The sequence below is a fragment of the Sceloporus occidentalis genome, unplaced genomic scaffold (genome assembly GCF_023333645.1).
Source record: "Sceloporus occidentalis isolate IW3139 unplaced genomic scaffold, rSceOcc1.0.p SCAF_1, whole genome shotgun sequence".
Classification (NCBI taxonomy): domain Eukaryota; kingdom Metazoa; phylum Chordata; class Lepidosauria; order Squamata; family Phrynosomatidae; genus Sceloporus; species Sceloporus occidentalis.
In genome coordinates this window covers 75,925,777-75,944,308 of record NW_028316981.1, presented here as the reverse complement: position 1 = coordinate 75,944,308, position 18,532 = coordinate 75,925,777, and the positions used below count along the sequence as shown (strand labels likewise).

The 18,532-nt window shown below is 43.1% G+C and overlaps 1 protein-coding gene across 2 annotated transcripts in view; it reads left to right on the top strand.

Annotated features, from left to right (window-relative positions):
• The first annotated feature begins 673 nt into the window (after nt 1-673).
• SEMA3B (semaphorin 3B) overlaps nt 674-18,532 on the top strand; it is a 65,026-nt gene continuing 47,167 nt past the window's right edge. Inside the window, exon 1 of one of the 2 annotated variants that reach the window (XM_089525797.1) lies at nt 674-746. The gene's annotated coding sequence lies outside the window, so the exon portion shown is untranslated. Of the gene's footprint in view, nt 747-1,063; nt 1,139-18,532 lie in introns of those variants that run through there. The other variant, XM_089525789.1, reaches the window with a different exon arrangement.

The following is an 18,532-nucleotide window of genomic DNA, read 5'->3' as shown; positions in this document are numbered from 1 at the left end:
TTTATGTGGCCACGTCCTCCCTTTTTCTTCCCCGTCCTCCATTCTGGGCATCGCTCACAAGCATGAACCCATATTTCTATAGCAGGAGAGTTTTTGGTTTTAGATTTCATTGGCTCCAGTGTCCTCCCTGTTTCCTTCCCCGTTCTCCTTTTGAGGCTGAGGACTCTGAAGAAGGGGACCCTCTCTTTCTAGGAGTGTCGGGAGCTTTGATCGGGTCCTGTCCTCCCTCGTCCTCCCTTTTGAGGCTGACTAAGGAGCAGGACTCTGTATTTCTGGGAGTGTCTTTAGAGTCTATCGGCTGCTGTCCTCCATCCTCCTGCCCCGGCGTCCTCCATTTGGGCATGATGCCTGAGAAGAAGCCTGAGTGTCGTCTGTTCCTGGGGCTTTCCTTGGGCCAGGGCCTCCTCCTCCTCCTCCCTCTCCCTCCAGGACCCAGGGCTGGGCGCTGCTGGCTGGGGCCCCTGCTGCCTCTGCCGCCGCCGCCTCTCCCTCCTCCTCCTCCTCCTGCTCCCTTCCTCCGCTGCTGCCCTTCTCCTCTGCGGGGACCTCCTCCTCCTCCTTTGGAGCCAGTGAGAGAGCGAGAGAGGGGCCAGCCCTTCTGCCTAGTAGTCCAAGCAACCAGCAGCACAAGCAGCACAAGCAGCACCAGCAGCAGCAGCAGCCGCCGCGGGGCTCTGGGCTTGCTGGGACCCCTGGGCCCTTTGGCGCCTGGCAAGTGGCCCCCGAGAGAAGAAGCTGGGAGGCAGGTGGGTGCGCCTCCTCCATCCCAGCCTCTGGGCCCCAGGAGGAAGGTCCACGACGCCCTCCCCTTTGGAGCAGCACCTGAGAAGCCCTGGGTGACTTTGGAGGGGTGCCTTTGAGCTTTCCCTTTTCCTCTTTGGTCCCGTTTCCTCTGGAAGCCCCTCCGTTTGAGGGTGCCTTGTCCTCCTTGGCTCTGCTCAGCCCCCTTTGCCAGTCCAGGAGAAGAGAAGGTTAGGGGCTGAGATTATAGCCCTGTTTAAATATTTGAAGGGGTGTCATATTGAGGAGGGAGCAAGCTTGTTTTCTGCTGCTCCAGAGAACAGGACCTGGAACACTGGATGCAAGCTTCAGGAAAAGAGATTCCACCTCAGCATTCGGAGGAACTTCCATCCAGACAGTAAGGGCTGTTTGACAGTGGAGTGGAGACTTCTTCCTTGGAGATGTTTAAACAGAGCTAGATGGCCATCTGTCAGGCGTGCTTTGATTGTGACTTCCTGCATGGCAGAATGGGGTTGGATTGGGTGGCCCTTGGGGTCTCTTCCAGCTCTAGGATTCTATGAAATTAGGGAATGGTTATTGGCTGTTGCCCATTAGTTATCAGTAGTGAGACTTTGGGTGTGTGTTGTGTGCCTTGAAGTCGACCCTAAGGCAAAAGCATTGTGGAGCTTCCATGTCCAGCTTTGTTCAGAAGTGTCCTTGCCTTTCCCTGAGGCTGAGAGAGTGTGACTTGCCCAGGGTTACCAGTATCCTTGGTAAGGATACGGGTGGCAGAGTGGTTTGAGTGTCAGACTACAACTCTGGAGACCAGGGTTCGATCCCCAGCTCGGCCATGACAACCACTTAGGCAGGTCACACTCTCTCAGCTTCAGAGGCAAGCAAGGGCAAACCTCCTCTGAACAAACCTTGCCAAGAAAATCCCATGGTCGCCATAAGCTGAGAAGGACCTGAAGGCACACAAGAGCAGTGGCCTTCCACAAGGGAAGGGGAGAGAAAAGCAAGGAAGAAAGTTAGAAAGCAGAGAGGAGGCCAGGGCTGTGGGTGAGGTGGGCTTCCAGCTCTGGCCTCAGGACTGCCCTTTCTTGACTGAGGAGACTTGGGCACATGGTCTCTTCATGGGAGAGCCAGGGGGCTCTCAGGGAGAGAAGGGAACCTTTCAGCCCCCCCCCCCCAAGTCAATACCCATGCCCTCTGAAACACTGGTTTGCTACAGTAACCGTCTTGTTTTGGCATGGCTTCTTCTCTTGACAAGTGCCCTTAATTCACCTCCAAAATCTCCCCTCAGGATGTGGCTAGAGCCACCCTGTCTGTTCCCCACCTCCCCACCCTCCATGGAAAGGATAGGATGGAGGGGGAAAGTGTGCCATAAAGAGGCTCCTTATCACTCTCAGTAACCCTGAGAATCCATCCAGAGGAATTTCCTCAAGGTGCCCACCTGGCACAGGTAGAGTACTTGTGAGAGAGCAAGATTCAAAACTGGGAAAGAGTTTAAGGGCCCTCGGCCTTCAGCCCTCTCCTTCCCAACACACAAAGTGGCCTTCATCCCCAAACACAGAAAGTCCCAACCTCTATCACTTTAAGGTGTTGAGGAATTGGGACAGGAATTTTGTTGTTGCTGTTGTGTGCCTCCAAGTCATTTTTGACTTATGGCGACCCTAAGGCACACCTATCATCGGATTTTCTTGGCAGGTACCTTCAGAGGGGGTTTGCTAGTGCCATTCCCTGAGGCTGAGAGTGTGCGACTTGCCCTAGGTGTTTATCACACAGGAGGGATCCCGTGCAGAAACAGGATTTAAAACAGGATTTAAAACCCCAACCCCACTAAGAAGACGCACAAAAGTGTAATTGATTTTCAGACACACCGGGTTAACGCAACATTAAACCGGCTAGAAAGTCAACAAAACGCAATTCTTTTTACCTTCGAGATTTTTCCAGAAGTAAAAATAATAGCATTTTGTCAACCTTCTAGCCGGGTTAATGTTGCGTTAATGCACCTTAACAATGACGTCATCTGAAAATCAGTTCCACTTCTGCATGTCTTTTCTACTTTCTGTCTGGGTTAATGTTGGGTTAACCCGGACGTCATCTGATAATAAATTTGCTTTTGCAGGGGGTTTTTTCACTTTAAATCCCATTTTTGCACAGGATTCCTCCCGGGTGATAAACTCGCCAGTAGGTTTTTAATATTTGAGATGGGAATCGAAACCTGATCTCCAGAGACGTAGTCCAACACTCAAACCACTACACCATGATGGCATCCCAGGGATTAAGAGGAGCACCCATACTCTGAAAAGGAAACAAAACCTTCTTGACCTTTGAGGAGGAAAAGCAAAACTAGGGAATGAGGACTAGACAGAGTGAAGGGCAGGCAGAGTGAAGGAGCCACCACAGGCAACAGATAGCCTGGTGTCATGAAATTATGTTTTGTTTTACTTTGTTGTTGATGTATTTGTTTTGCCAGAGAAGGAAAGTGACACTTGTGGGATTTGTTGCCTCATGGGCCAAAATAACCATTCAGGTACTGTTTAGGTGGGTTGTGTCTCGATGGGATGAGTACCTTTTCCTGTTCTACCCAAGGCAACAAAATGGGTTGGGACAGCACTCCTAGAAAGCCAAATATCAGTGTCTTATTGCCAGATGAGTTAGACACTTGGATTCTGTGGGTTTGCCTGGTTTGAGAAGCCCAAGTTACATGTCTGTTGATGTAGGACTCCCAAAGGAGTGAATGGCCTTCATGTTGTAGCGGTGATGGTAGGAAGAGGAGCAGGTGATGTCCCTCCCACCATTAGCTTTCCTTACTTGAAGGAAGAGGTGGAAACAGCAGTGCTCCATCTCCTGCATGCAGGCTCTGCGACTCTAACCGGGCCTTCCTTTCAGAGAAGTCTTTTTTAGAAGTATTTGACTGGGTATTCCCCAAGTCAGCAGTTCTCCTGGCAAAGCCACTGGAGCCACAGCCTTAGTGGAAAGAGGCCAGGCCTGTGTGGGACAGGAGCATTATTATTTTGGGATGGGGGTTTGAAGAACTTCTGCTTCTCGTCTCTCTTTGTGTGAGCTCTCTCTGTAATTTTCTCTGTCGCTGCATAGAGCGGGACTGGGGTTTAACATTCCCCACACCACGGGATCTGAAACTAAGTATTAAAGCAGCCCTCCTATTTTGTAGCTTTCATTTTGGGAAAACACAGAGTCTAAGGAGTGATTTTGAAGGCCACACAATCCATGTAGAGAATCCAGAGCTAGAGCATCTCTTAACAGATGACTTTCTGGTCCCTCCTTGCTTCTAGGGAAGGAGAGCCCATCAACTCTAGTAACTGATTTGTTTCAAAGCTTGGTAATTGGGACTTTCTCTTGACTAAAATTCCCAGTCCCCCAGAGGGTTGAATTAGCTGGATCCTGGGAGTTGTAGTCCAAAATGTAACTCTGGTTCCTTTGTCAAACTGTTCATCTTGTTTTTCCTGATGTTCAAGTGAGATTTTCTCTCTTTATATTTAGTCCTGTGCTCTGGGGCAGCTGAGAACAAGTCTCACCCTGTTCTTTCAGATATTTGAAGAGTGCTATCATATCTCCTTCCAGTCTTTTCTTCACCAGGCTAAATATGTACAATTCCTTCAACCAGTTCCCACTGGACTTGTTTTCCATCTTCTTGACCACCTTTGTTGGGCTTCCTTCCGGCTTGTCTGCGTCCTTTTTAAAGTGCAGTAACAAAGCACACTATACCAGATGTGGACTAATTCAGTTCAATAAATAAATAATGTAAAATAAAATAGACTTCTTACTTATAATGATCAGAAAATTAGGGTTCTGTTACTGTGGTCTGAAATTGCATTAGTCTTTTTTGCAGCTTCCTCATACCACTGACTCACATTCATCTTGTGATTTGCTACAATCCTGAGTACTCCTGCAATGTCCTCCATTCTATACATGTGAATTTGATTATTTATATATTGCCCACTTTATAATTAAACTATCTTTGTTGAATTTCATTTTATTGGCTTTGGACAACTTTTCCATTCTACCAAGGTTGTTTTGAATTTTATTCCTGTCATCTTTGGTGTGATTATCTTTGTGCTTGTTCGGCCTTATTATCCTAGCAATTGATTAAAATGTCCAAGGGGCTTAGATGTGGGACCTGAGCTTGGGAAAAGTTATTTTTTTAGATCACAACTCACCAGAATCCCTCAACCAGCATGATCCCTGGGAGTTTTGGTCCCTAAAATATAACTTTTCCAGGCTGTGCCAAGGACATAACCTAGAAGCAACTGATTCAAGATCTTCTGTCAGTTGTGATGAGGAAACTGTGACGATCATTCTTTGATATGGTTTTATATTAGCTATGAATCTTCCTGGTTGTATTATCATCTAGTTCACATTTAACCATTTTCCAACCAAAATATCAAGGGAAACTTTGTTGATGATGCAAGTGACTCAATAAAGTTTTTTTGTGGGTTTTTCGGGCTATGTGGCCATGTTCTAGCAGAGTTTCTTTCTGACGTTTCGCCAGCATCTGTGGCTGGCATCTTCAGAGAATGAAGATCTTTCTCTGAAGATGCCAGCCACAGATGCTGGCGAAACGTCAGAAAGAAACTCTGCTAGAACATGGCCACATAGCCCGAAAAACCCACCAAAACCTATGGATGCCGGCCATGAAAGCCTTTGACTAGACTCAATAAAGATTTTAGATGAAGATTTTGAATACTGCATTTTTTCAGACAGTGAAAGGTAACCTGAAAAAGTAAGGAGGGACTCTGGCTATTCAAAGGGAAGACATTTGCCTGATGGGAAAAAACCACACAGTTTACACACATTGCATCTGAGCAGGGGTATATTTCTTCCCGCCTGAAAATGTAAGTAGACCTACAGAGTTGGAAGTTTTGCATTTCCATAATTAAAAATGGCAATAAGGTAGTATAGCTCAGAGTTGTGCTTTACATGATAATATAGATGTTGGCTTCAGGATTTTCTGAGTTGTTATATCAAAGCTTTGCGTAAAGCATGGGAAGAGGAGAGTATTTTTTAAAAACATATGTACTGTGCATAAACAGTATATAAGCTACATAAAGTCCATCCTTACAACATGAAAACCTATATTCTAAAACTAACCACATCAATTATGAAATCAAGAAAAAATAATACTGTAGGTGAAACATTTTCTGTATGATTTCAGAACAAAGAGACACTGTGTACCATGTGTGTTTGGTAGCCATGTTACCTATATACACTGTATGACATTTTAAGTTGTTTAAAATGCTTGTTAATGGTTAGTGCAGCATAATGGTTTGGACTAGGACTCTGGGAGATCAGGTTCAAATGCTGCTCAGCCATGGAAACCCATAATGTGACCTTGGGCAAATTACACTTTCTCAGTTAACAGGAAGGCAAGGATAAAACTCTTCTGGATAAACCTTGCTGAGAAAACTCTAGTATAGGGTCTCCATAAGTTGGAGCTGAAGCAATAACAACTCTTGTTGCATCAATATCTTTATGATTTAAATCACCCTAGCCCAGCCTGGTGCTCTCCTGGTGCTCTCCTGCTGCTCTTCAGTCATTGTGGCCTGAGGAAAATGTTGAGGATCTACTCAGTAGTTAACACCAGTGAGCACAATATAGCTGAACATGGCTTTAGCATGGTTGCATCAGGATTTTCTTTTACATGAGCAACCTCCAGCAACATGCCTAATATGGGTATGTTATCTGGGGGCACAGATTTTACTTCATAATGCAAAACATTGCATGAGAGAAGCTGTGCTTAAGATGCATATTTTGTATGAATTCAAGTTTTACTGGAGGCAACCTCTCTTTTTTTTACTCTGCTCTGTCCCCTTTACCTGGAAAGAGGATGAAGGGCTAGGCAGTTCAGAATACTGCTTAAGCAGCTGACTCTTGTTTTGCTTGTCACCTAGTTCATGTACAGTACAGTAATAAACTTTTACAGTCTTCAAGCCGTTTTGCTGGAATTGCTTTCCTTCACTGGCACTATTATAGCTTTGAACCTCTTGCAAATTAAATGAACAGTGTGTTCTTTGCGAAATAAATTGGAGAGAAAATGACACTGTCCCCATATTGGCAATGCGGGTCTGAAAAGGAGCACCACGTCATCAAGAAATGCATGCACTACCATCTGGAACAGGTTGCTTTTTCAGCAGGCAGGGAACACATGCAAGGCAGTACCCACTGCCATAGCTTTGGGATGGTTATTAATTATGGGATCAGCATAAGCACAGCCATTTATAAAATGTTGAATTTTTCAGGAGTTTTACTTAAAATGTCCCCAGTGTTCTCAACCCCAGAAAAGCTGCAGGAAACTGCAAGGAAAAGCATAACGTAATTTGGCCTGATGGCTGGACTTGCCTTTGGAAAAAAGTTGGTTATGGGATTAAACAGATGGCTCTGTTGTCTTTTTTAACAACACTGTTATGAAAATAGAGAGGTGGTTATAGACTCCAAAAAGCAGAAAGGTGTCAACTGCAATAAAAATTCGTCCTATATCACCTACATCTCCCAGCCAAAATCTTGAAAGTGTGAAGAAACCTGGATACTCCTAGAATAGGCAGAACAATTGATTCTGAGAATATATTTATTGCTTGGAGGCAGTGATGAATAAATCACTCCTGAATCTCAAAAGCCCTTTCCCTAACTCTCATGTAGTCTGTTGTGCCTCTAGAGGGCAGTGATGGATATTAGAAACATAATTTGTGGCATGATTATAACCAAGGTGAATGGACAAGCTAGAGAAAGGAATTATTGTCCCTAACTGCCCTGGAGTCAGCCTTGACCCATGGCGATCCTGTGGATGAGACATCTCCAAGACCCCCTGTCCTCCACTGCTTTGCTCAGGTCTTGCATGCTCAGGCCTGTGGCCTCTATTGATTGAGTCTATTCATCTGGTATGAAATCTCCCTATTTGCTTACTGCCCTCCACCTTTCCTAGCATAATTGTCTTTCCCATTTATTCATGACTTCTCATGATGTGGTCAAATTACTAGGCCCAACCTAGTCATCTTGGCTTCCAGGGAGAGTTCAGGCTTGATCTGATCATTTGTCTTTTTGGCCATCCACAGTATCCTCAGTACTCTTCTTCAGTACCATATCTCAAATGACTTGATTTTCTTTCTGTCCATTTTTTTTACTGTCCAGCTCTCACACCCATACCTTGTGATGGGGAATACAATGGCTTGAATCAGGGAATTACAGAGTTGGAAGAGGCCCCAAGGGCCATCCTGTCTAACCCCCTGCCATGCAGGAATAAGCATTCAAAACACTCCCAGCAGATGACCATCCAGTCTCTGTTTAAAAACCAAAGAAGGCATCTCCACCACACTCTGAGGCAGCAACTTCCAATGTTGTATAGCTCTGTCAAGAAGTTCTTCCTAATGTTGAGGTGGAATCTCTTTTACTGTAGAACAATCCTCACTTTGGTGTTCTGAGAGAGATCGTTACATTTTAGGATCTTGTACATTTCTTTCATAACTGCCCTTCCCAATTCTAGCCTTCTTCTAATTTCTTGACTGTGGTCACCTTTCCAATCATATTTTATCCAAAGAATGAGACCTCTTTGACTATTTCAATTTCCTCATTATCTAGGATGAATTCCTATCCCTGTTAGAGTTACATTAAAAGATAACTAAGTAAAAGACAATGCCTGTATAAGAAGCTAGGTATTTTCCTACTTTCACATCAGATGCCACAACCTGTTTCCATATTTGGCATTTTCCATTTCTTTGGGACTGGTCAATGCCAACCAGCATGAAAAGAGATGTTTATGCTGCCAGCTAGTGACAGATGGCAACTTCCATGTCAGTGGGGCGGTAGATTTTGTCCAGGTTTTTCTCTGAATGTTAAAAGAGCTTTCCAAAGTACTGCACCCTATTCTTCAGAAGAGGTTCTACAGTTTTAATGTCTGCTTTAAAGGTCAAATTATACCCAGAACAGATTCACTATCCCACTGACATGGGCACCACCAGCTGTAGCAGTTGGCATCTTCATCTCTGTCCAGTGGACAGAGATAACAATCATGGTTCCTAGGCAGACACATGTAATCTTTGGAAACCAGTCTAGTACCATATGCACTGTATAAATTCAGTTTCTATGGAATTTATCGCACCACGGAAGGAGACACGGAAGGAGAACTGAACGGAAGGGGCCTGGAATGAGTGGGGAATGCATTTTACTACACAGAGAAGTCCCTCACTCGTTGCGTTCTGTTCCCCGTCCGTTCCCTGTCCGTCCCAGAGGGAGCGGATTTTGAGAACTGTTTCAGAACAGTTCTAAAAAATCGCTGTCCTCTGGAGACAGATTGGGAAGGGAAGGGAAGGGAAGGCAACGAGTGAGGGACTTCTGTGTGCAGTAAAATGCATCCCACACTCATTCTGTTCCCTTCCTAGCCCCTTTTGGATCATTGTCCGACCGTGCCAGAAGCCTGTGCGATAAACTAGTATAACTAGATGATGAAACTTTTACTGCTCAGGAATTATCTGAATGGGGTGGGGGAATAATGAAGCAGCCCTCTGACTTGATTAAAAATAAATTACTGAAGAAGGTCTCTAACCAGTCTTTTCCGATTTCCTCTTTCTTCTTCTTATTATTATTATTAACCTTTCTTTATAAAGTGCTGTAAATTTACACAGCGCTGTACATACAATCTTTTTAATTGGACGGTTCCCTGCCCTCAGGCTTACAATCTAAAAAGACATGACACAAAGGGAGTGGTGGTGGGGAAGGGGCCTCTCTAGTAGGATAATACATATAAAATACATAGCAATATAGGAAATAATTCAATAAAACAGGGCCATTCAGACTACGAAAAAAACCTGGTTTTCAAACCAATTCTTGCATGTGAAGTTCATATTGGGCCCGATTCTGTCACAATCCATGTCGAGGCTTGCACAAGGAAATGCCCCTTACCCCGGGGTATCCAGAATTGGGCTAAAATCCGTCTTTTCTCAAAAGACCCGGTTCCGCGAAATATGAACTTGCCCTCGTGATCGGGGCAAATTCAGGGAGGGATTAGGGTCAGGGGGTGGGCAGAGGTCAGAGCATTCCCTCCCCTCATCAGAAGGGGAGGAGGAGGAGGAAAGAGCTGAAAAAAGGGGAATTGCTGGATGCAAAGGGTGACAGGAGGCAAAAAGGGGGTGACTGATCAGGTCAATTCAGGGCAGGTGGGGGGGGGGGCAGAAGAGGCCAAGCTTCTGCTATCCATCAGGGACCATTTCCCTTTGATTTTTATTTTTTAAAATTATTTTTGGCGAAAAATGCGCATGTTTGTAGGTAAAGATATATAGATATATATAGATATATAGATATATAGATAGATCGTGAGCAGCAACAAGGGTCAATTCAGGGCAAGTCAGGGCACTACAGCAAGGGAAGCCTCTGCTATCCAGCAGAGACCTTTTTCCTTTGGATTTTATTTTTTTTTAATTATTTTTGGCATATTTTTTCCTTTGGAATGACTGCTGCAATGAGAATGAATGGCAATGAGAATGAATGGCCCATTAGAATTCGAATGTAATGTTGCAACTTGGCAAATTGATACAGCTGTTGATCCTGTCTTCAGGGGTAGCCTATTTTTTCCTTTGGAATGACTGCTGCAAAGTGAATGAATAGAAATCGAATGTAATGCTTCTCTTTCCAATTAGGCAAATTGGCAAATTTATACAGCTTTTGCTACTGTCTCTAAGGAATTCAGGGGTAGCCTAGGGAAAGCGAAAAAAAAAAAAAAAAAGCATCCTTTTCTGGCATTCCAAGGTGAGGAATTAATTTTATTGTTGTTGTTGTTGTTGTTGTTGTTGTTGTTGTTGTTACCTGTGTATGAGGCATTCTGGGGTGCCAAGGGAGTAGGATACAGGCTACAGAGATGGCACTAGCTTTCATTTTGGGGTTGAAAATGGGGCCAAGGGCAGATCATAATCTACAACACTGACCCAAATGCCCACAACACACACACACCCCAGAGGTTTTTAAATTTGACAAATGGTGCCTGGTCCTTTAAAAAAAAGGGAGGGGTGGAAAGCACACTTCTGATGCCCCTGTCAGTGCTGGAAACGTCACCTATGACCATCGCAGAACTAACTTTGATTGACAGCCAGGCACCTTCACCTTAAATCCGAATTCTCCAAGAGGGCATTCGTGTTAAAATGCCCCTGATTGGTAGTCAGCACTTGCTTCCGGAGCAATTCGGGAGGGAGCCCCCCGAATTTGACCAGTTCGTTCCAGAGCAATGCCACCAGTGTGAATGAGGTCTTAGTCTCGCCAACAAGCCTTCCCAGTTTAAAAAGGAAATTAAAGTGACAAAGAATTTTCTCCTGCTATAGAATATATGTCTTATAATTAGGAATATTTTAAAATCACATTTTGAAAAATTGTTCCAAGATAACCTGAATTTGTCAACAGGAAGTAGTGAATCCCACAAGCTGATTAAAGTGTGCAGATTTTGGCTTTTTCTTTCCTGATTTGTCTGCTAGTCAGTCAGTGTGGTGTAATGGTTGGAGCATTGGACTACGACTCTGGAGATCAGGCTTTGATTCCCCACTTGGTCATGGAAACATGGTGGCCTTGGGCGAGTCACCCACTCGCAGCCCTAGAAACCCCAGTGATAGGTTCGCCTTTGTATCACCATAAGTAGGAAATGACTTGAAGACACAAAACAACAACAATCACGGGAGGAGGTAAGGGATTAGACAAGTCGATGAATCCCCATCCTCTGAATACTAATGCCCATGCAATGCTATGCAAGCTTATGCAGAGCACTACCAGGTACAGTGGAGTGTACTGCTCTCCTGAAGGATTGCACTTTACTGTAGCCTTAGGCATTTACCTGGTTTCTGAGGTTCTGTCATCAGAGCTGGCCCACCTACTTTAAGGCTTTTCTATGCAGCCTGAGAATCTCATGTATGGTAGTAAAAAGAGTGGATAGTTCAAATTTCATCTCGGTAATCAATTCACTAGCTTGTTCTCAGGATACTGTATTTGTTTCCCATATTTGGCAGTGTATGATCTTAGCCAAGCTCTATATATGTACAACTCTGCTGCCTCAATTCCAAGCTATAAACTAGCATGCCCAGTTCCACAAAGAAAAGTTGACTGAAGAAGGTTGTAAACCAGTTTCTACTTGTTTCATATTTTTGGTGTTTGTGTATGTGTGTGCATGTGTGTGTATGGGGGAGGTGTGTGAACAAATTATTATTATTATTATTATTATTATTATTATTATTAACCTTTATTTATAAAGTGCTGTAAATTTACACAGCGCTGTAGATACAATCTTTTTAATTGGACGGTTCCCTGCCCTCAGGCTTACAATCTAGAAAGACACGACACAAAAGGAGAAGGGAGTGGTGGTGGGGAAGGGGGCTTAATTTAATTTAATTCAGTTTCATATTCTTTGTTGAAATGAAGTGTCTTTTCCCATTTCCATGTGTGCATATGGATTCTTTAAAGGTTAAGAAAAAGTGTGAATATTCATGTCATGTGCCTTCCATATCCACAGGCAAACCTTGGTTTTGCCATTTTATATAAGGGACATTATTTTACTTTGCCATTGTACATAATGGGACTTGAGCATCCATGGATTTTGGTATCCACAGAGGGTCCTGGAACCAAATCCCAGTAGATATAGCAGTTGTTCATTTTTAAAACACATTTAGAAATATACACATTTTGGCAAGCCTTTTCTGCATAAAATGAAATGTTTTTGTGTGCCTTTGCTGTAGCACAAATTTTTGTGCCCCTATCTCCAGTATACACATTTCTGCATGCATTGTTTGATTTGCAAATTGCGTTGCAAATTCATGAATGTCAATATACTGAGCTATAACCAACTCTTGGCTTGTGTCCCATAACTTGTGTATCTGGTAGAAGAACATGCATGCTCTGTTTCTATCATTCAAGCCTTTCTGCTACTAGATGTTTGAATCTACTGGCAGTAGAGAGGTTTTCATAGCTATGCTGGTGCTGGAAAAGAAAAACATTATTTTGGCTTTTCTGTAGAGGCCGGGGTCTTTTCTGACCCAGTAGCCATATTAGTCTTGCAGTTCCCAGTGAATGCAAAATAAATATGTGGCCATTTGCCTGCTCCACATCTTTCTTGCCAAGACCCTGGCTCAGTGGGTGACAGATTTTTTACCAGGTGGATGGGTTTATTCCTACCTTTATTTCTTGCTCCAATGTTTTTCTCAGGGAAGAGAAGCCAAGAGTTGCTGAATGGATGCTGGACAGGCTGCATCTTGGAGAATATATCTCAGTGATACTGCTGGCACATGTTGACACATTAAGGCCGCTGTTCAAGCCTAACTGGTCTTACTGAGGGACAACAGATCTTAGAGAGAGATAGTAAAGGCAGTAAGAATGAAGTGGGAAGAAATTCAGTATGTCTTGAATAAGGGGGTGGGAATGCTGAATTCTGGTGCTGAAAGCAGGGTCAGTGCTCCTTGAGAGTTAGAAAAAATCTGACTAATGTGTCAGTAGGGTTGGCTTGTCCTATGGGACTGAAAGATGCCCAGATGGCTTTGTAGGAATCATGTGGCTCTCCAGATGTGCAGAACTGCAAATCCAAGTATTCCTTACCACTGACTTTACCAGACAGAAGAGTTGGGAGTTGCAACAACAAGTAGAAGTTTATTGATTAGTCAGCTGACCGTATCACAAAATGCACAATACAAATTGCAAAATACAAAATAGAAAATAGAAAATCCAAGTGTCAAAATACATACAAAAATAAAACTTGGTCACATCTAAAAGCTCATATAAAATTAAGACAAGAGTTAAGAGCTAAAACCAATATTAGCTAAATAAAAGCAAATATAATAAAATAGAGTGCAAAATACATTAGACTAAGATAAGACAAACCACCTGAAACAGAGTAGAGGAAATCAATAAGGGTATTAAATAAACTCATCTCCATGGCACTAGACCCTGAGTTGGGAGTTGCAGTCCATCAACATCTGGAGGGCCACAAGATTCCTACCTTGGTGTGGAAGGACAAAGGGATACAGTGCCCAGGGCTTGAAACAGTTATGGGAAGGGCAGTCACAATGTCCAGAATCAGTTAACACATGCTGTGCAACAGATTCTGGGATCTGTACTCTAGAAAAATAAGATTTCCAAGCATTGATAGAGCCCATGGCATTAAGTGGTTGCCACAAGAATTCCACCTGAATACTCCAGCCCATACTAATTTGAGAAAAGCTTCTCAAATCACACTGACTTACAAGGTCTGCTTAGGGCAGGATGGGGAAGTTGAGAACTCCATGTTCCCTCAACATGTTTTTCATTTACAGTGCAAATTGCCATACTCAGAGGGGGCATTTAACAGTGAAGGCATAACTATCCCTGGACTCAGTCCTTCCTTTGCAGCCTTCTGTTTCCAGTGGCATCCTTTGGTTTCTGATGTAAGCAAACTCTCCTTGGCTTTTTTTTTTTTTTTTGGCAAGGATCAGAGCAATCATTGAAAGATGGGTCAGTGTTTCCCGAATCTCATGGCTTTTCTGGCTGGGAGATTGTGGGAGTTGTAGTAAAAAGGGTAGTTTTTATTCCATGCTCTGATTGTAGGAGCCCATTGCACTGTACTGCCCCCCTGCAAGAATTCTGTATGCCTTCCCATTCAAGCACAGCAGGCTTTTGCCCCTTCAGAATTCTAATGTCTAAGCAGAGGGAGGGACCCCCTGACCAACACTCTTGCTCAGCCTTTTATTTACTCCTTTTCAAGGGGGAGTGTTGCTGTGCAGTAACTTTAATATGTTCTAATTAGGCATCTGCTGGGAGGGAAGAAGCTCTTCCCCGCCGGGCTGAGAAAATGCTCTTCTTGGGAAGGGATGTGAAGATGTTTGTCATCAGCTGGGACTGCAAGGAATTCTTGAGGGCAGAAAGATTGAGGCCACACCCAGGAACCCAAATTCAGCCTGGGCAATCATCATGCACTTATAGATAGTGAGGTTCAGTGCTTTGAGTGCTGTTCCTTCTATATCTAAAAGATTGCCATCTAGAATACCTGCAAGAAGAAGTGATTTTTACACTTAGTGGGAATCCAAGGTTTGCAGAAGTACAAAAATAATTGACAGGGAACTAACTGGAAAGGGGGCCATAATCAAAACAGCACAAGATGGACTATGCATGCTCAGTGAAATGCTAACTGACTATTGGGGGAGCAGAGTGGGGGGTTTAAAATAAGGAGAGGAGGAATAGAGTGGAATGTCTGGAATCCGGGACAAAAGCACATCACACTGCAATGTTTTACTGCAGGTCCTACCTTCTCTATCTAACAGTGATTTTTTTCTGTAGAACCCAAAACATATTTTCCAAAAATCTATGCTCACCTAGAAATGTATAGGGACGGAAACTGGAGTGTCTTCCAAATGCACATCCATCCTGCTTCAAACCTTAATTAAGATCCTTTAGAGTTTTAAACTACTCTGTAAAGATTTAGTCTTCTTTTCTTCACTTCATTGTCCATAGCTTAACAGATTCCCTGGGAAGGGAGGCCTGTGTTCGCCTGAGGTCTGGGCAAGCTTCGTTAGCTGACACACCGACCATGGTGCACTTATCAGAAAATCCCCCTGCATTACAGCTGGGCTTACATGGCATCTCTATAATTGCTTTAGGAAGCTGGCATCCTTTAATTGTCAGGGGTGCAAAGAAATAATTGCAGCAGACAAATGGGCTCAGAGGTGGCCATCTGCCTGTGAAAAGAACAGGGTGGGGAAGACTCATTTGGGGAAAATGGAAAACAGGACGGGTGTGAAAAAAGGCCAGGAAGAAAGGGAAAGGGACTGAATCCATTCTTCTTTCTGGGAGCTTGGCAGGTGGGCTTGGCACCCAGGAAGGAAAGTCTCTCTCGATTTTTGGCATCTATTCCAGGGATGGGCAATATGCATCCCTCCAGATGTTGGACTGCAGCTCCCATCAATCCCATCAAGTACAGTGGACCCTTATACGCTGGGGTTTGGTTCCAAGATCCCCCATGTATAACAAAATCCATGTATGCTCAAGTCCCATTAAATATGACATAGCAAAATGGTATCCCTTATAAAAAATGGAAAATCAAGGTTTGATATTTCAAATTTATACTTTTTTTGAACATTTTCAAACCGTGTATGCTGGAATCCGTGTATAAAAATCAGTATATAAGAAGGGCCGACTGTATAGTGAATGGTCAGAACTGGTGTCCATCAACATGGGCTACACACAGGGGGAACAGTTTACTATGGAGACCTCTGACTATGACAAAATGATACGTGTGCAAATCCAGTGATTCTGGTTGGCTTAAGAAAGGAGCCAAGCTGGACTCTCATGAATGAGTCATGCATTTAGGCTATAAAGCAAATGATAGTAATTCCATTATAACTAGCATGGATTCAGAGCAGGATAGGATGAATGGAGTGATACAGAGACAGTTGTCTATTTTGTGCCATATTAACAATGTAGAATCACATATGTGGGGCTTCAGGTTCAATCTCCAGTGAAGGCAGCTACAAGCAGAGCACGATTGTTGCTAAGATCCTGAAAGGCTAGATTTAAGACACACCAGAAGCTTGATTTACAAGACAAGGATGATTGACAACAGATTTTTGCATTATATCCCCACCTGGGGCAATCCAGCCCAATACGAAAAAACTTTTGTAATGTTTGCAGCTATATGTGTTCAACATCTGATTTTTTTTAAAAAAATTATAAGCCACCTTGAGTTCCAGCTTTATTTAAGGGTATAAATAAGGTAATAGAACAGAATAATCAAGTTAAAAATAACTCTTGACAGAATATTTCAAAGAGGTCAGGACAATTCACATGTTTGTTCATTTTCTATTTTCCGACTGCCTTTGTTTGCCTTTCTTTTTTCGCAGTTTGCCTCTGTTTGTCTTCCTTTGCTCTCCTTCACTTCTCCCTATAAGTGGAATTCATTCTGCCTTGCTGCCTGCCACTCGTCTTCCCTTTTCTTTATTTTAAAGTTGTGTTCATTTGTTCTCCTCTGCTTGTTTTTCCTCTTTAAATAATTCTTGTTTTTGTTTACCCATATATGAGTGCACAGATACAGTACATGCATCTTGTTAACATTGTTTTCTGCTTTTCTGAAGGAGCAGTTCTGTTTTAAACATAATATCTTGTCTATGCACATTCTCTTTTCTCTGTCACTCTCATTTTGGCAAAAACAGTGGTAAAGATGGCAGATTGGGATGTCAATGCAAAGACTGTAAAATTTCAAGCAGGGGCTATCTAATTGTCTATGGAAGGCTTTGTTTAGTTTAACAACAGCAATAACACATTTGCTGTTCTGTGGAATCTTCCCTTGGAAGATTTTAAAAAATCTTAAGTGCACTTTTGGAAGTAAGATTAATTTTTTTGGTTGACCTTTTATTTACTGGTTATGTTTGTGTTGTTGTTGTTGTTGTTGTTTTAAAAATATATGCCTTTTGTAATACAGATTGTTGGCAGCAGAGTTGGGATCAGAATCAAGCTTTCTTGTTTTTATTAAGTAAACACTACCTGAGACTGCATGTGTGCCCCTCTGCAGACCTTGTGACCTTTAACCCTCTAGACCCCCACAAAACATTCTTTTCTAGCCAGAAAAAGTGTGAATTTCTTACTTGGAAGCTCCCAGGTATAGTGATTCACATTTTAAAGTGATTGCAGGTGCTATTTAAATGGTTTAACATTTTTAAAATGTCATTTTTTCAAAAACAAAACTGCTTCTGGATTTTCCCTATTTTGGATATTTTTGGCTGTGACCTGCTGCAGTTGCTGATCCCTGTCCTACTTGAATAGCATTAAACATTTGGATAGCCTTTATGAACTGTTGAACTTGTGTTATTCTGCAAGCGGTTCACATTCAACATATTTAATTCCAGCAGTCAGACCAGTCATTTCAAATGTACTTCTGCAAACATTCCTCTGCCCAACCCACACATCACATTAAAGGCTATCCATTACACTGATACAACAATGTTGCTGTACTGCATAGTCTCCTTACATGCCACGAACAAAAACATAATGCCGTTTACCATGTAGGGATAAACATGAAGTGCAGTAGTGCAGACTTCACCTCAAAAACCCTTCCATAATGTTAAGTTGTTCCAGTCTGTCTGGTGTACTAAGCATGATAATGCTAAGGCTTGCTCTAGAAAATGGGAGGGCTGGTTTAAGTTGGAGTACATGTTATGTCACGGACTCATTAAGCTGGAGTCAGCCTGGAGGCACATAACAACAGTAATGGCTGTAACAACAATTGTATTATGAATTACTTTCTAGTATTTGATAGATATGAGGAAGAAAGCCTTAATGGCTGACATGACACATTACTGGTAGCATTGTAGGCAGGAAATTGGTGGCAAGGGATACAGGTCTTAAGGAGCATGTCTACATGGACTCTTCACATTCCCCCCCCCCCCGCCCCCCACACACATCATCATCACACAAGGAAGGGGCAATTCAAGTGCAGAATATCTTCATGTGGCCTGGCCTGTTCCACATTGAATCTGGACTACACCTGACTTAATCTGGTTTAAAAAGACTCGCAATTTGCTTTCCATAGTACCAAAATTGGTCGCCAGAGCACTGTTGGAGGGCAGATGATGGTTGGGCAGCAGGGCAGCAGCAATTTTACATGCAGTAACATCAGTTTTAACCCATTCCAGCCTGATGCTGTCCTGTGCCTGGATTGGCATTAAAATTGTATGCGATAAACTCCTATATGTCAACAAGTGTTACTATGCAAAATAGTTGTAGTTCAGTGATGATATGATGGAGTGATCTCAGTTGGGCGCTATATGTGACCAATGGTGGAGTTCCATAATTTCCTGTCTTTAGTCTG